We start from the raw sequence: 15688 nt of genomic DNA, 5'->3' as shown, positions 1-15688 counted from the left end.
ACCTGGATGGTTTACCTGTATGGGATATCTATATAGCAATTTGGTGTTGGAAAAAACTCCAGTAATATTTATTTTTTTCGATAAATGATGATAATAACAATGCTTCAGTAAAAGATCAGAGTTGTCAATTGATAATAAAATATTTATGAAACAAAATTACCAGTTAGTATTTCATTCGAACCTGGAATAACTGTTTTCTTGTTGTGTGTGTACCAACATTATTAAAAATACGTAGGACATTGATGCTATCAATTATCTTTTTTAAACAGATTCTTTATAATGCTCTACCTTGTGAATTCAAGCATTACTCTCTGTATAGTTTTAAGAAAAAAATTAAATCTTATCTTCACTGATTCAGATTGATCTAATGTGAAACTCGTACCTCTGTTCATCTTCTTGGTGATTCATCTATTTATACATGTGTGTGTATGTATATGTATATTTGTGTGTACATGTATGTATATGAGGACTTATTGTGTATCTATGTATGTATATATGTATATATATATATGCATATTTAAAAATCTATAGCCGCTTCCCCCACCGATGAAAAGGTATATATTATATAACATTTTTTCTTCTTATCATCTGATCTTTGCAACCTAATATGTCTCAATGACGCTCGTGTAAATCCCCATTTTGCATCGTGGGCTCCCCTGCTATAAGTAAGAAAATTAATATATTATAGTAGTAACCAATCCCTCCGCTTTCATTTTTTAGGAAGTTGGGAAATTTCGCTGGTGGAGTTAGGAAAATTTGGATTCCCTCCCCCCCCTGGTTTTTCTTTTCGCTACGGCCCTGGGTCGCAAATTATTTTTTACCATATATGTCATTTAAGTGTATTATTAAATGTGATATTTTGTTTTCCAGCAATTGTGAAATTATATATGAGGTAATTGGATTGGAACTTCCTGCTGTAGGTAGCAAAATCAACAAATACGTCGCTTATCCTGAAGAAGTATTTTTTACCATTCCGAATTTCCGGTGCAAGCTATCCACCCCATCCTTGTTTCCTGGAGACATAATTGCCTTCAGCTGATTAATGATCAAACTCCTTAATTCCCAGCTTCCACATCAACGCTAACTGAGAAAGGGCACTTATCATCAAACTCCGTGAGAGTGTTAATATCCGAACTCCTTCTAACATGCAGGGTCATTTGTCATTCCAAACAATCCTTTATGACGTGAGTATATTAAATTTGTCGTCTGGAGTTAACCTCTCCGCAAGAGGTTAAACATTACAAATGAGATTCATTGAGGAAATTTCGAGCATGATTATTCCAAATCGTTATTAAAGACCTGTGAACGGCAGAGTGTGGGGATGGGTCTATGGAGAATTTCATCTATGGGGAGGGTATGGATATAACAATTGAGAGTCAATAATACAGGAAATTTTCCAATATGTGGAGTAGTAACATAGTTGGACCATTGCCGAAACCTTCGAAACAGGTAAAAATTGAAAGAAAATAGTAGTAAGGTGAAACCCTTTGGAAAAGGAAGAAAATCTGACAATAATAATAGAAATTCGGGAAATCTGAGGTCAGGAAGTGGAAGAAAATGAGTTCTCAAGAGTAAAAACGGTTTATCGTGATTTCCGTAAAACTAAATATTCTGGCGATATCTTTAATTTATTGTCACCTCTGGAGACATCCTGAATTGTATTCTATGAAAGAGAGGACATTGGCAGATCGAGATCTTCAGATGATGTAATGCTGCAGATTTTTCCGGGTTTTCCTGCAGATGAAAAAGCAAATGCGCCATTGAAATCAATGAAATCGCATGGAGCGACAATTGATTTTTGTTGTTTCATAATTTCATAGTTTATATTATTATTATTAAAAATAAACAAGCCCTATGGAAAAAAGCTGGGATGCAAAGTTGAAGGTTATGAAAAGATCTACAACTTTTGTATTTACACTTTTTCACATAACCTCAAAACTTATGTGAAAAACCCAAATAACCGATTTCTGTTTTTTAATTCTTTCCTTTTTCAATATTGTTTTTTACCAAATTTGATGATAACTTACCTTTTCATGTCCCAAACAGCCTGTGATTTTTTGGATTTGGAGTATTAATTTTGTCTCTTCATTTTCATTTAATTTTCAACCGAAAATTCTCACATCAAAAATTTGAAATTCGGTGTGAAATTGTTGAAGTTTCTACTTTGTGATGGTGTGAAGAAAAATATACATTACCCCCTATTGCAAATTTTTTCAGAAAATGTAAAAAAAAAAATTCGAATCCGAATTTTGTTTTTTATGATTATGTGAAATCTAGAGTTGTTTATGAAAATTTCCACTTTAATTACTCTAAAAATGTAATATTCCATGTTGCATTAAACAAAAAAATGCTAATCGAAATATACTACTATAATTAACAACCAAATAAGTAAATGAAGTTAATACCTTAAAAGACGTATAGTAAACAATATTTTGAAAAAGTTGTAGGAACTTTTTTGAGAGTTGTCGTTCCTAGGAGCGCGACAGCTGGTTAACGGAAAAACAGATTTTAACAGACTCAACAGATATTGGCAAATCTCCCACCCATGGAAGTTGCAGCAGCACAACACTGTTACAGAACATATTATCAGCTACAAACTTGGCTGATTAACGAAATGACAACAGAAGCAACAGAACATATTATCAGCTTCAAACTTGGCTGGGTATTTAACTGACAACAACAGAAGCAGCAGGGCATATAATTAGCTTCGAACTTGTCTGGGTATTGAACTAACAACAATAGGAGCAAGAAGGCATATTATCAGCTTCAAACTTGTCTGGGTAATAAACTGACAACAACAGAAGCGAAAGGGTGAATGAAAGCTTCAAAGGCATATTATCAGCTTCAAACTTGGTTCAGTGATAAACTGACAACAACAAAAGCAACATTGTATAAATTCAGCTTCAGACTTAGTTGGGTAATTAACTGACAACAACAGAAGCAACAGGGCAAATAAAATCTTTCAAGGCATATTATCAGCTTCAAATTTGGTTCGGTAATAAACTGATAACAATAGAAGCAACATGGTATATAATCAGCTTCAAACTTGGCTGGGTATCGAACTAACAATAACAGAAGTAAAAAGGCATATTATCAGCTTCAAACTTGATTGGGTAATAAACTGACAACAACAGAAGCAACAGGGCAAATAAAATCTTCAAAGGCATATTATCAGCTTCAAACTTGGTTCGATAATAAACTGACAACAATAGAAGCAACATGGTATATAATAAACTTCAAACTTGGCTGGGTATCGAATTAACAACAACAGAAGTAACAAGGCATATTATCAGCTTCAAACTTGGTTGGGTAATGAACTAACAACAACAGAAGTAACAAGGCATATTATCAGCTTCGAACTTGGCTGGATATCGAACTAACAACAACAGAAGCAGCAAGGCATATTATCAGCTTCAAACTTAGTTAGGTAATTAACTGACAACAACAGAAGCAACAGGACAAATAAAATCTTGAAAGGCATATTATCAGCTTCAAACTTGGTTCGGTAATAAACTGACAACAATAGAAGCAACAGGGTATATGATCAGCTTCAAACTTGGCTGGGTATCGAAATGACAACAACAGAAGTAACAAGGCATATTATCAGCTTCAAACTTGGTTGAGTAATGAACTAACAACAACAGAAGTAACAAGGCATATTATCAGCTTCAAGCTTGGCTGGATATCGAACTAACAACAACAGAAGTAACAAGGCATATTATCAGCTTCAAACTTAGTTGGGTAATTAACTGACAACAACAGAAGCAACAGGACAAATAAAATCTTCAAAGGCATATTATCAGCTTCAAACTTGGTTCGGTAATAAACTGACAACAATAGAAGCAACAGGGCATATAATCAGCTTCAAACTTGGAACTGGGAACTGATCTATAACAATAACCAAAAAATATGTCAGCCATATTTAAACTAACTAAAATCTGTAGGTATTCTGCTATACCCATTCACACTAGGAACAACAATGTTTCTTTACAATAACTTTATGAAAAATATAGCCACTTTTGTTCAATGTATTTTCATTTTTTATAATTATATAGAAGGGTGAGAGGGGGGCTCAACAGTTCAATCAAAAATTTTTGGAACCTGACCTCTTGATCTACATTCCTCAATTCGAAACAGTATACAAAAAATATTCTACATTTCTTCGTTATCACGACGCGACAATTCCTTTAGTTTTTTCTTCGTGTTCTTGGATTTCTCGAAATTTCTGGCCCGTCTAGAAATTCTTTCTTCCTTCAAGCACCTGATCATTTGTCGATCGATGTCATTGCAAACACCGAAGAACTTCCTGATGGCGTGATTCCTATGGCATTCTTGCAAAAGATGGATGATTTCATTACAACGGGGGGTATGTAAATGCGGAGACAGGTCGGTATGCATAGTAAAGGGAATGGAGCCAAATTTGGGGAACAGTAATAGAACTGTCAAGGTTGAATGACGTTTGAAATCGAAAATAACCACAGATTGAAAGTAGGAATGTTAGCCGCGTTAATATAGATGGAATATTTGATTTCGATTTCTCGGAAATTGAATCTAATGGAATGAGTGTAGTTATCTATTCATTCCCCTATTTCAACTGATGAATATATTTGGTTGAAAGTGGTGGTGAAATTTACTAGTAAGGACTTCCATTGTCCAATAAGATCCTATTGTGATTCGAAATCTAAGAAAGAACAAATAAAATTAGTATTTCATCAGTTCGGACTTCCATTGTCTAATAATATAAATTGATTTGAAATCCCTGAAAAAAAAATAAAAGATTGACAGAAAATATAAATTTCATTAAAACAAAAAACTGAAATCACAAGGAAGTAACATACAAGCTACAACCAGAAAATAAAAAAATTAAATAATAATAAAGGCTGAAAATTAAAAAATATTTTTTTTGTTATTATTCTGGCATCAACTGCTGAGGTCATTAGACATTTTGTAGTATACAATATCCGTTTATATTTTGTTAGAAAGGTCTGTTGCTTTCAGAAAGTTCAAAACATTTCTTATAGCTTTGGTACCGAGGCAAGTTCTGATATTATCCGGATATTATCCAGTTTAACCGTCATCAAAGTTTGGCAATTTTCGCAGTATGGTTGTCTTTGTCTTCTCAGTATATAAGATGATGCTAAGTTCGTATGTCCTATCCTAAGTCGTGTTATTATGACTTGTTCTCTTCTCGTTAGCCCTTGTGGAAGTCTCATGGCTGCAATATCAGGTTTGATTTCTTTCAATTTTGAATCGTTGTTTGTCCATTCGCGTTGCCATGTGTTATGAATTGTTTTGTGTCATTTGGACTCACAGGTATTTTCAGATCGACATTATTCTCAGTTGCAGCTCTTGCTGCATTATCAGCTTTCTCATTACCGTCAATTCCAACCCAAACAAATACGATCGACTTTCCTTTGGACTGGAGACAACTCATCAGTGTTAAGATTCTATTAAAAAAAAATTATCAACAAAAAAGATGAAAAATTAAAATTAAAGGATTCCAAACCAAGTTGCGTCACGACGTTTCGATTGTTAGTATCCACAATCGTCTTCGGGTGATGACTGGACTTATTCCTCCGAGATCTGACTATTTATAGGTCATTCGAGTGCTTTCACCTATCCCCTCTTCACTCTTTCTGTTTCATTGGTTTTAGCGGGAGATGACCGTTTGGCGGGAATTGGTCGTTTTTCGCTTGATTAGAGGTTTCCATATGTTACGTATCTCTACGTTCGTCTGACTGAATGCGTTGTTGGACAACATATACGCGGCTTCCTTGAATTTTTTCCTAAACCAGTGTTCCTCTTTGTGGATGATTTCAGCTTGAGCCCACCTGATATTATGTTGATGAGTCCAAACATGCTCTGCTATTCCGGATTTGCTGGTTTCTCCTCGAATGCAGTGCTCAGCAATGCGAACTTTCAATGACCTCTTAGTTTCACCGATGTATGATTCTCCGCACTCTCAGGGTATCCGGTAAATGCAATTCTTGGAATCGCAGTTCGCATTTGGTGGCCTGGTTTTTGTAAGCCTGCTACGGATAGTGTTCCCAGATCTGAAGCAGGTCCTGATGTTATACTTGGACCCAATCCTTCTTATCCTTTTCAATAATCCTCTGATGTAGGGGAGTACAAGTACTGGTCGTGGCGGCTTCTCTTCCTTGTGGAGCTCTTGCTGTCTTCTAGCTAAAGCCTGTTATACCATCACTCTGGAGTAAGGACATTTTTGATAATGCCTATTTTTTTTTCGAGACCTTTCTTTGCATTACAGAACTCGAAAGCACGATCTAGTAGAGTCTTGATGATTTCTCTTTCAGTTGATTGATGGTGGTTGGATTTCTGGTTCAGAGACTGTCCTATGTGAGTGGGTTTTTGATATACAGATGTTTCCCATTTAGTGTCGGCCCTCTTCACCAATACGTCTAAGAAAGGCAATTCGTTGTGGACTCCTTCTCCATTATCAGCAATGAAGAATGAAGAGCCCTGAACGGGCTACGTAGTGACAAGACCATCAAGATCTCACCTGCAGGGAAACGGTACTGCTGTGATGGGTACTGATTTCTACGAACAGAAGATCGAAGAGGTGTTTCAGAAAGGAAAATACACGAAAATCGTGAGAGACCCTACTGCATCAATTGAAAGGAAGTTGAACCAGACTTTGGAAAAACACCAAATCTATTTTTCGTAAAAAGAGCGATCATCGCTAACACCGCACCACAGTAAGCTGTAAAGGTTGTTTCATAAGGAAGGACGTGAAAATTAAAAAGCTGATGGAGTTTTCACTTCAGTCTATTGTCTTTCTTCTCATTCTTGTTTACAATTGACCAATCGTTCGTTATCGATACAGTTTGCATATCCTACATAAATATATTTGCAATATTAGCAAAACGTAGTTGACCTAGTTATAAATGAAAATGATTAATGTACAGGGTGTATATACATAAATAAATATTTAAAAGAATAAGTACAATTATCTAAAGGGCACTACCTCTCCCCCTTTTAGAAGAATGAACTTCATTCCGGCCGAAAATGAAGGTCATTCGTTCTTACAGCTACAAAAGAAAATAGGGGCCATGTATTGCCGACCATTTTAGAATCACACATAAAAATTGCACAACCTGATCTATTATTCAGTATAAACGAAATGAAAAACTCTTTTTTTTTCCTAAAACTACCAAAAATAGATACTATCTAAAATTATTTCATTATTCCTACTTATTAGTAATACTTACTTCAATTACAGATACGTCTACAATAATTTAATAGTCTGAACCACGCATTATTTATCTATTTTATTTCTCACTATATATATATATATATATATATATATATATATATATATATATATATATATATATATATATATATAACTGCACTCTGTTTTTATGCACTGTCGTAATTTTATTGTCTTTAAGGATTTTTAGATCACAATTGACATTGTCACAACTAACGATTGAGTATGGGCCTTTATACCAATGATCAAACTTTGATCTATTTTCGTTTGTTTTCGTAACCAAGTCTCCAGGGTTTAAATTAAGGGATTTTGAAGTTTGATCATATTCAATTTTACGTTTCTATTTTTCCCTGATTAAAAAATCTCTAGCCCTTTGGTGAGAAATTTGCAAGCGGTATTTGAGCTCTAAATAATAGGCGTCAGGGTTATATACTGGGTCTCTTTTGTCAGTCAGTGCGGGTCTTTTTCCAAAAACTAGTTCTGGGTGTATAGTTATGATATATACTGCGGGTCGGTATACTTGTCCAGGTTTTTACTACCAATAATTGAACCATTGCAAGGTAAAACAACATCTTTTGTAAAAAATTCAAGACATTTCGTGGAACTACTAGGGGAAATCGAAGTCAAAGAGCAGAATCAACTGATCAGTTTCGACGTGGAAAGCCTCTACACCAACGTTCCTGTCGAAGAAGCACTTCAAATCATACAGAAGAAGCTATCCGAAGGTGGGGACCTGAAAGATAGAACAAACGTACCGATACAAGTAATCATGGAATTACTAGGATGTTGTGTACGAAACTGCTACTTTCAACTGAAGGACGAATATTTTACGCAAGATAAGGGAGCGCCACTTTCACCGATTATAATTAACATATATATATATGGAGTGGTTTGAAACTCTGGCCATTGAAGAAGCCCACAAGAAGCCCCGAGTCTGGTTGAGATACGTAGACAACACCTTCATAAAATGAAACCATGGGAATGTAGAACTAGACATTTTCCTGAAGCACATCAACAACGTAAGTCCTTCATCACTTTCACAATGGTGAAGGAAGTTCACAACGAATTGCCTTTCTTTTAGACGTATAGTTCAAAGTATGCCGAAGGAGCTCAGTAAAATTTGGCGAAGTCGCTAGAAAAACATTTAACTTATACAGTGAGGACATAAATAGTCTCCCCTCTTGACTTTTGAAAGGAACAAAGTATCAAGGTTGGACCAAATATATGTGGAGAAGTATCATTTTTGATAAGATTATGAGTGATTCAAATAGAAAGGGGGTCTTATGATAACTTGATTGATGGGTTTATCAATTCCTTATCCAATAATTCTTTTTTGACAAAATCAAATTACCAGTTCATGAGTAATAAGCATGACAAGTGGTGGAACGAGAAACCCAAGGGATTCTTGCCTTTCTGGGTGTTTTTGTGAGCAAACATGAAAATGGTACATTGAGCCAAAGAATAAACAGGAAACCAATACCCACACACACACACAGATACCTGAACAAAACTCTAACCACCAGCCACAACAAAAGAGAGGGGTAATTAAAACGTTGGTTAGGAACAAGACGTATCCATGAACCTGATAGTTTTCCTGTGAAACTCAATCACCTAAAACTGACTTCAAAGGGAGGGCCATACGACCCAGAAGGGACTATAATTCATAAATTATAAGGAAACCAATGTTCAGATTACCTGTACTTCAAATTTACTCAACGTCACTAGTATCACTTCAGAAACCTTCGTAACATCAGTATGTTTCCCCTCCCGCGTCACTCTCTCCTTTAGAACGTTATTTCTCTTATAGCGCTATAACCGAGTTCAACTCGTATCCTGACGAATTGAAATTGTAATTGTTGTTATTGTTAAAATCAAAACGGAAGCCATCCTCTTCAGTCAACAATGTATCTGCATGAATTGAATCAAATAAAATGAAATTAACATAAATTAAATCAAAATAAGCTAAATTAAAATAAATTGAATTATAATAAATCAGATCAACTCAAATTGAATTGAACTGTATTGAATTAAATTAAAATGAATTAAATTAAATTGAATTAAAATAAATTAAATTAAATAAATCAAATTTAAATGAGTTGAATTAAATGAAAGTGAAAAGATAAAATTAAATTAAATTAAATTGGAGTGAACTGAATTAAATTCAACCTTATTGAATTGTCCAATTCATTTCACTTCATCATGTTTTTTTTCCCAATAATTTACTCACATATACTTTTGTTATATGATGTTGAAACCTAGAAACCCTTCATAGTCAAAACCACACAATAAACTGTATTAAGTAGTTTTGATATGTATTTTCTCCAAGTATCGGCCAGTTTCATTCAATTAAAAATGAAGACCATTCATCAGTGTTCTTATTATTAAGTACTTCAAGTATCTGTCATTTTACGACAGAGGTTCCAATTCCAGCTATCAAACATTGTACTATTGATACAACCTCATCTATCACCCGCTATTTTCCAACAACCCTCTCCACCTCGCACGTGAAATGAAAATATCAAATAGCTGTGTCGTATAAATCCAGAGATTTCGATCCTGATGCAGGAAATTTCCATTCAGATTGCGTTGATCTCTTTTAAATGAGCCGGATTGCTTTCAACAGCACCCCTTCGAAATCCTGAATGCCAGAGGAACATGTATGGCATGCGATAATGGAAGAAATCTCGGTAAGGGCTTCGTCCCTTCGCTGAAGTGGAAGCTTAATAACTTCCATTTTCGAGGTCAATCAGAATCAGATGAAGCTCGATGAATGTAATGGTAGCCCCACGAGGCAATCTGTACTTGAATGATCAACCGTTGTTTATCCATTGTAGGATATAGGGGGTGAAATAATAGCCTTAGGATGGTGTTGAATAGTGTTCATGCGGCAATCATGCCGCAATCATATGCCCCACAAGGCGATTTTCACTTGAATGATCGACGGTTGTTTATCCATTGTGAGATTGGGGGTGGAATAATAGCCTGAGGATGGAGTTGAATAGTAGTCACGCTGTTAATATGCGGTAAGCATGCGGAAATCATACGGAAATCATGTAATGGCAGCCCCACGAGGCGATTTTTACGTCAGTCATCGACTGATGTTTATCCTTTGTGAAATTAGGGGTAAAATAAAAGCCTAAGGATGGTGTGTGTCAAATGGTTATCACGCTGTAAATATGCGGCAATCATGACGAAATCAAGTGATGGTAGCCCCACGAGGCGATTTGTACTTGGATCATCGAAGGTTGTTTATCCTTTATAAGATTACGGGTAAAATAAAAGCCTAAGGATGATGTTAAATGATTATCACGCTGTAAATATGCGGCAATCATGACGAAATCAAGTGATGGTAGCCCCACGAGGCGATTTGTACTTGAATCATCGACAGTTGTTTATCCTTTGTGAGATTGGGGGTAAAATAAAGCCTAAGGATGGTGTTAAATGGTAATCACGCTGTAAATATGCGGAAATCATGACAAAATCATGTGATGGCAGCTTCACGAGGCGATTTGTACTTGGATGATCAAGATTATCTATCCTTCATGAGATTAGGGGTGAATTAAAAGCCTAAGGCTGGTGTTAAATTGTAATCACGCTGTAAATATGCGGCAATCATGACGAAATCATATGATGGTAACCCCACAAAGCGATTTGTACTTGAGTTATCGACGGTTGTTTATCCTTTATGAGATTAGGGGTGAAATAAAAGCCTAAGAATGGTGTTAAATGGTAATCACGCTGTAAATATGCGGCAATCATGACAAAATCATGTGATGATAGCCCCACGAGGCAATTTATACTTGAATCATCGACAGTTGTTTATCCCACATGGGATCGGGGGTGAAATAAAAGCCTAAGGATGGTGTTAAATGGTAATCACGCTGTAAATATGCGGCAATCATGACGAAATCATGTAATGTTAGCCCCACGAGGCGATTTATACTTGAATCATCAACAGTTGTTTATCCTACATGGGATCGGGGGTGAAATAAAAGCCTAAGGATGGTGTTAAATGGTAATCACGCTGTAAATATGCGGCAATCATGACGAAATCATGTGATGATAGCCTCACGAGGCGATTTATACTTGAATCATCGACAGTTGTTTATCCTCCATGAGATTAGGGGTAGAATGAAAGCCTAAGGATGGTGTTAAATGGTAATCACGCTGTAAATATGCGGAAATCATGACAAAATCATGTGATGGCAGCTTCACGAGGCGATTTGCACTTGGATGATCAAGATTATTTATCCTTCATGAGATTAGGGGTGAATGAAAAGCCTAAGGCTGGTGTTAAATGGTAATCACGCTGTAAATATGCGGCAATCATGACGAAATCATATGATGGTAACCCCACAAAGCGATTTGTACTTGAGTTATCGACGGTTGTTTATCCTTTATGAGATTAGGGGTGAAATAAAAGCCTAAGAATGGTGTTAAATGGTAATCACGCTGTAAATATGCGGCAATCATGACGAAATCATATGATGGTAACCCCACAAAGCGATTTGTACTTGAGTTATTTACGGTTGTTTATCCTTTATGAGATTAGGGGTGAAATAAAAGCCTAAGAATGGTGTTAAATGGTAATCACTCTGTAAATATGCGGAAATCATGACAAAATCATGTGATGATAGCCCCACGAGGCGATTTATACTTGAATCATCGACAGTTGTTTATCCTACATGGGATCGGGGGTGAAATAAAAGCCTAAGGATGGTGTTAAATGGTAATCACGCTGTAAATATGCGGCAATCATGACGAAATCATGTGATGGTAACCCCACAAAGCGATTTGTACTTGAGTTATCGACGGTTGTTTATCCTTTATGAGATTAGGGGTGAAATAAAAGCCTAAGAATGGTGTTAAATGGTAATCACGCTGTAAATATGCGGCAATCATGACGAAATCATATGATGGTAACCCCACAAAGCGATTTGTACTTGAGTTATCGACGGTTGTTTATCCTTTATTAGATTAGGGGTGAAATAAAAGCCTAAGAATGGTGTTAAATGGTAATCACGCTGTAAATATGCGGCAATCATGACGAAATCATGTGATGTTAGCCTCACGAGGCCTCACCCCTCAGAGGGGTGAATTAAAAGCCTAAGGCTGGTGTTAAATGGTATTCACGCTGTAAATATGCGGCAATCATGACGAAATCATATGATGGTAACCCCACAAAGCGATTTGTACTTGAGTTATCGACGGTTGTTTATCCTTTATGAGATTAGGGGTGAATTAAAAGCCTAAGGCTGGTGTTAAATGGTAATCACGCTGTAAATATGCGGCAATCATGACGAAATCATATGATGGTAACCCCACAAAGCGATTTGTACTTGAGTTATCGACGGTTGTTTATCCTTTATGAGATTAGGGGTGAAATAAAAGCCTAAGAATGGTGTTAAATGGTAATCACGCTGTAAATATGCGGCAATCATGACGAAATCATGTGATGATAGCCCCACGAGGCGATTTATACTTGAATCATCGACAGTTGTTTATCCTCCATGGGATCAGGGGTGAAATAAAAGCCGAAGGATGGTGTTAAATGGTAATCACGCTGTAAATATGCGGCAATCATGACGAAATCATGTGATGAGGCGATTTGTACTTGAATGATCGAGGTTGTTTATTCATTGTGAGATTGGGGGTGGAATAATAGCCTGAGGATGGTGTTCAATTGTAATCACGCTATAAATATGCGGCAGTCATGACGGAATCATGTGATGGTAGCCTCATGAGGTGATTCGTACTTGAATAATCAAGATTCATTAACTTTTGTGAGATTAGGGGTGAAATAAAAGCCTAAGGATGGTGTTCAATGGTAATCATGCTATAAATATGCGGCAGTCATGACGAAATCATGTGATAGTAGCCACACGAGGCGATTTGTACTTGAATCATCGACGGTTGTTTATCCATTGTGAGATGGGGGTGAAATAATAGCCTGAGGATGGTGTTGAATAGTGGTCACGCTGTAAATATGCGGTAATCATGCGAAAATCATCACAAAATTTTGCGATGGCAACCCCACGAGGCAATTTGTATCTGAATGATCGAAACTGTTTATTCATTGTGAGATTGGGAGTGGAATAATAGCCTGAGGATGGTGTTGAATAGTGGTCACGCTGTAAATATGCGGTAATCATGCGGAAATCATGACAAAATTTTGTGATGGCAACCCCACGAGGCAATTTGTATCTGAATGATCGAAACTGTTTATTCATTGTGAGATTAGGAGTGGAATAATAGCCTGAGGATGATGTTGAATAGTGGTCACGCTGTAAATATGCGGTAATCATGCGGAAATCATGACAAAATTTTGTGATGGCAACCCCACGAGGCAATTTGTATCTGAATGATCGAAACTGTTTATTCATTGTGAGATTAGGAGTGGAATAATAGCCTGAGGATGATGTTGAATAGTGGTCACGCTGTAAATATGCGGTAATCATGCAGCAATCATGTCATGGTAGCCCCAGGAAGCGATTTGTACTTGAATGATCAAGGTTGTTCATCCTTTGTGAGATTAGGGGTGGAATAAAAGCCTGAGGGTGGTGTTAACTGGTAATCACGTTGTAAATATGCGGCAATCATGAAGAAATCATGTGATGTTAGCTCCACGAGGCGATTTGTACTTGAATGATCGACGGTTGTTTATCCATTGTGAGATTAGGGGTGGAATAATAGCCTGAGGACACTCTTGAATGGTAATCACGCTGTGATCATGCAGTAATCATGCAGCAATCATACCGCAATCATGTAATGGCAGCCCCATGAGGCGATTTGTACTTGAATGATCGAGGTTGTTTACCCATTGTGAGATTGGGGGTGGAATAAAAGCCTAAGGATGATGTTGAATGGTATTCACGCTATTATCATGCCGTAGTCATGCAGCAATCATACCGCAATCATGTAATAGCAGCCTCACTAGGCGATTTGTACTTGAATGATCGACAGTTGTTTTTCCATTCAGAAATTAGGGGTGAAATAATAGCCTAAGGATGGTGTTGAATGGTAATCACGCTGTAATCATGCGGTAATCATGCGACAATGTGCAGTCCCGCGTGGAAATTTGTAGTTAAATGACCAACGGTTGTTAATCCATTGTAGGATTAGGGGGGAAATAATAACTTCAGGCCAATGAGAGGACTTTTCTGCTTCATTAAATATTCTTGGTCAAAATTCAAGCAGGCTGAATAATATTCATCGAAGTTTCTGCCGAATCGATCACTATACAAATTATTATTTGATTTCATCTGGACCTTGCATAATGCTGTTTCATGTACAGGTACAAAGTATATGCTCTGCTGTCAGAAGACACTGTTCTGGACAGCAGCTTCTGACAGCAGGTTCTGGTCAATGAAGCTACTTGCAGCACCATCCTTTGCAAGGGAATCAGCAGCTTTCCAGGCCAGTGTGGCCAGAAATCCATAACAGAGACAATTTGTTAAGTCTTTCCATTGAGAAGAATCGTTTTTGGTCCAGAGGGTACGACTGAGCAAGTAATGAGTTCTTCCTTTATATTAAGAAAAAAACAGGAGTATTCCCAATTCCAAGACAAATATAATTTAGTTTACAGCTATGACTAAGTATGAGTACAATGGAATATAACGAATAGCATATAAAATCAGCAGATACAAATAAAATCAATTGTCGTGCTTGAGAATTGGGAGATTTGAATGGTGTTATTTATATCTTCATTATTAAATTGAAGGTTGGTTGTATTAATTTCACCCCACCCTACCCTGTAGGTAACAAAATGCCCTGAATTTGAAACTCCATCAATGCCATTAACATGTAAAAGGCCTATGAATTTCCTACATGAGGTTATCTGAAATGTATGAATGAAGATTATACGGAACAAACCGAATGAAACCATTCACTCAAATTCGCGTTCATTGGATGTGGCAACAAAATGTGTCGCTCGTGCAAAACCACAAAACTGTCAACAAACATCGATATCCGTTACGCATCATTGCGAACCTCCTGTAAAGCTTTGCTCGCAGAGCTGTAGCATGTCAGCCAATTTAAGCTTCACACGTGGATGAGCCCAATACCATGATTCCCTGTTATTTCAGTTCACCTGCCCTGAAACTAAAGTGGGTGTGAGGGGAATGAGCTTGTTTCGGGATTCGATAGCATTATATCTGTTTTATTTTCCGAGGAATGAGTATTATCACGTCGGTTGAGGCTCGGAGTTGATGATTTTTTGTTTTATGCGCGAACGTGAGTCGAGCTATTTGGTTGTTTCAGAAGTTTTGTCCATTTTGATGACTTGTGTTTTTATAGCTCCATATCTCAATAAATATAGGGTATTTCATTAAGCGCTCCTTATCGGCATGAATTTCGTAGGAATTTCTCGATCGAGACTGTTTCGGCCGAAATGATACAATAAAATTCATGAAAATTTAAATAATCTCATCTCATCTCATCTCATCTCATCTCATCTCA

The 15688-nt window shown here is 36.7% G+C and overlaps 2 protein-coding genes across 2 annotated transcripts in view; both read left to right on the top strand.

The window, feature by feature from the left end:
- LOC111510203 (myrosinase 1) overlaps positions 1–15688 on the top strand; it is a 408217-nt gene that overhangs the window by 194724 nt on the left and 197805 nt on the right. The window lies entirely within an intron of this gene.
- LOC111516085 (probable G-protein coupled receptor CG31760) overlaps positions 1–15688 on the top strand; it is a 155276-nt gene that overhangs the window by 9397 nt on the left and 130191 nt on the right. The gene's annotated exons all lie outside the window — the stretch shown is intronic.

This window comes from Leptinotarsa decemlineata, unplaced genomic scaffold (assembly GCF_025532065.1).
Source record: "Leptinotarsa decemlineata unplaced genomic scaffold, Ldec_3_MD MMD2_tig00000010_RagTag_RagTag, whole genome shotgun sequence".
NCBI lineage: Eukaryota > Metazoa > Arthropoda > Insecta > Coleoptera > Chrysomelidae > Leptinotarsa > Leptinotarsa decemlineata.
Note: the sequence above shows the minus strand (reverse complement) of the source record. Positions and strands in the feature narration are given on the sequence as shown.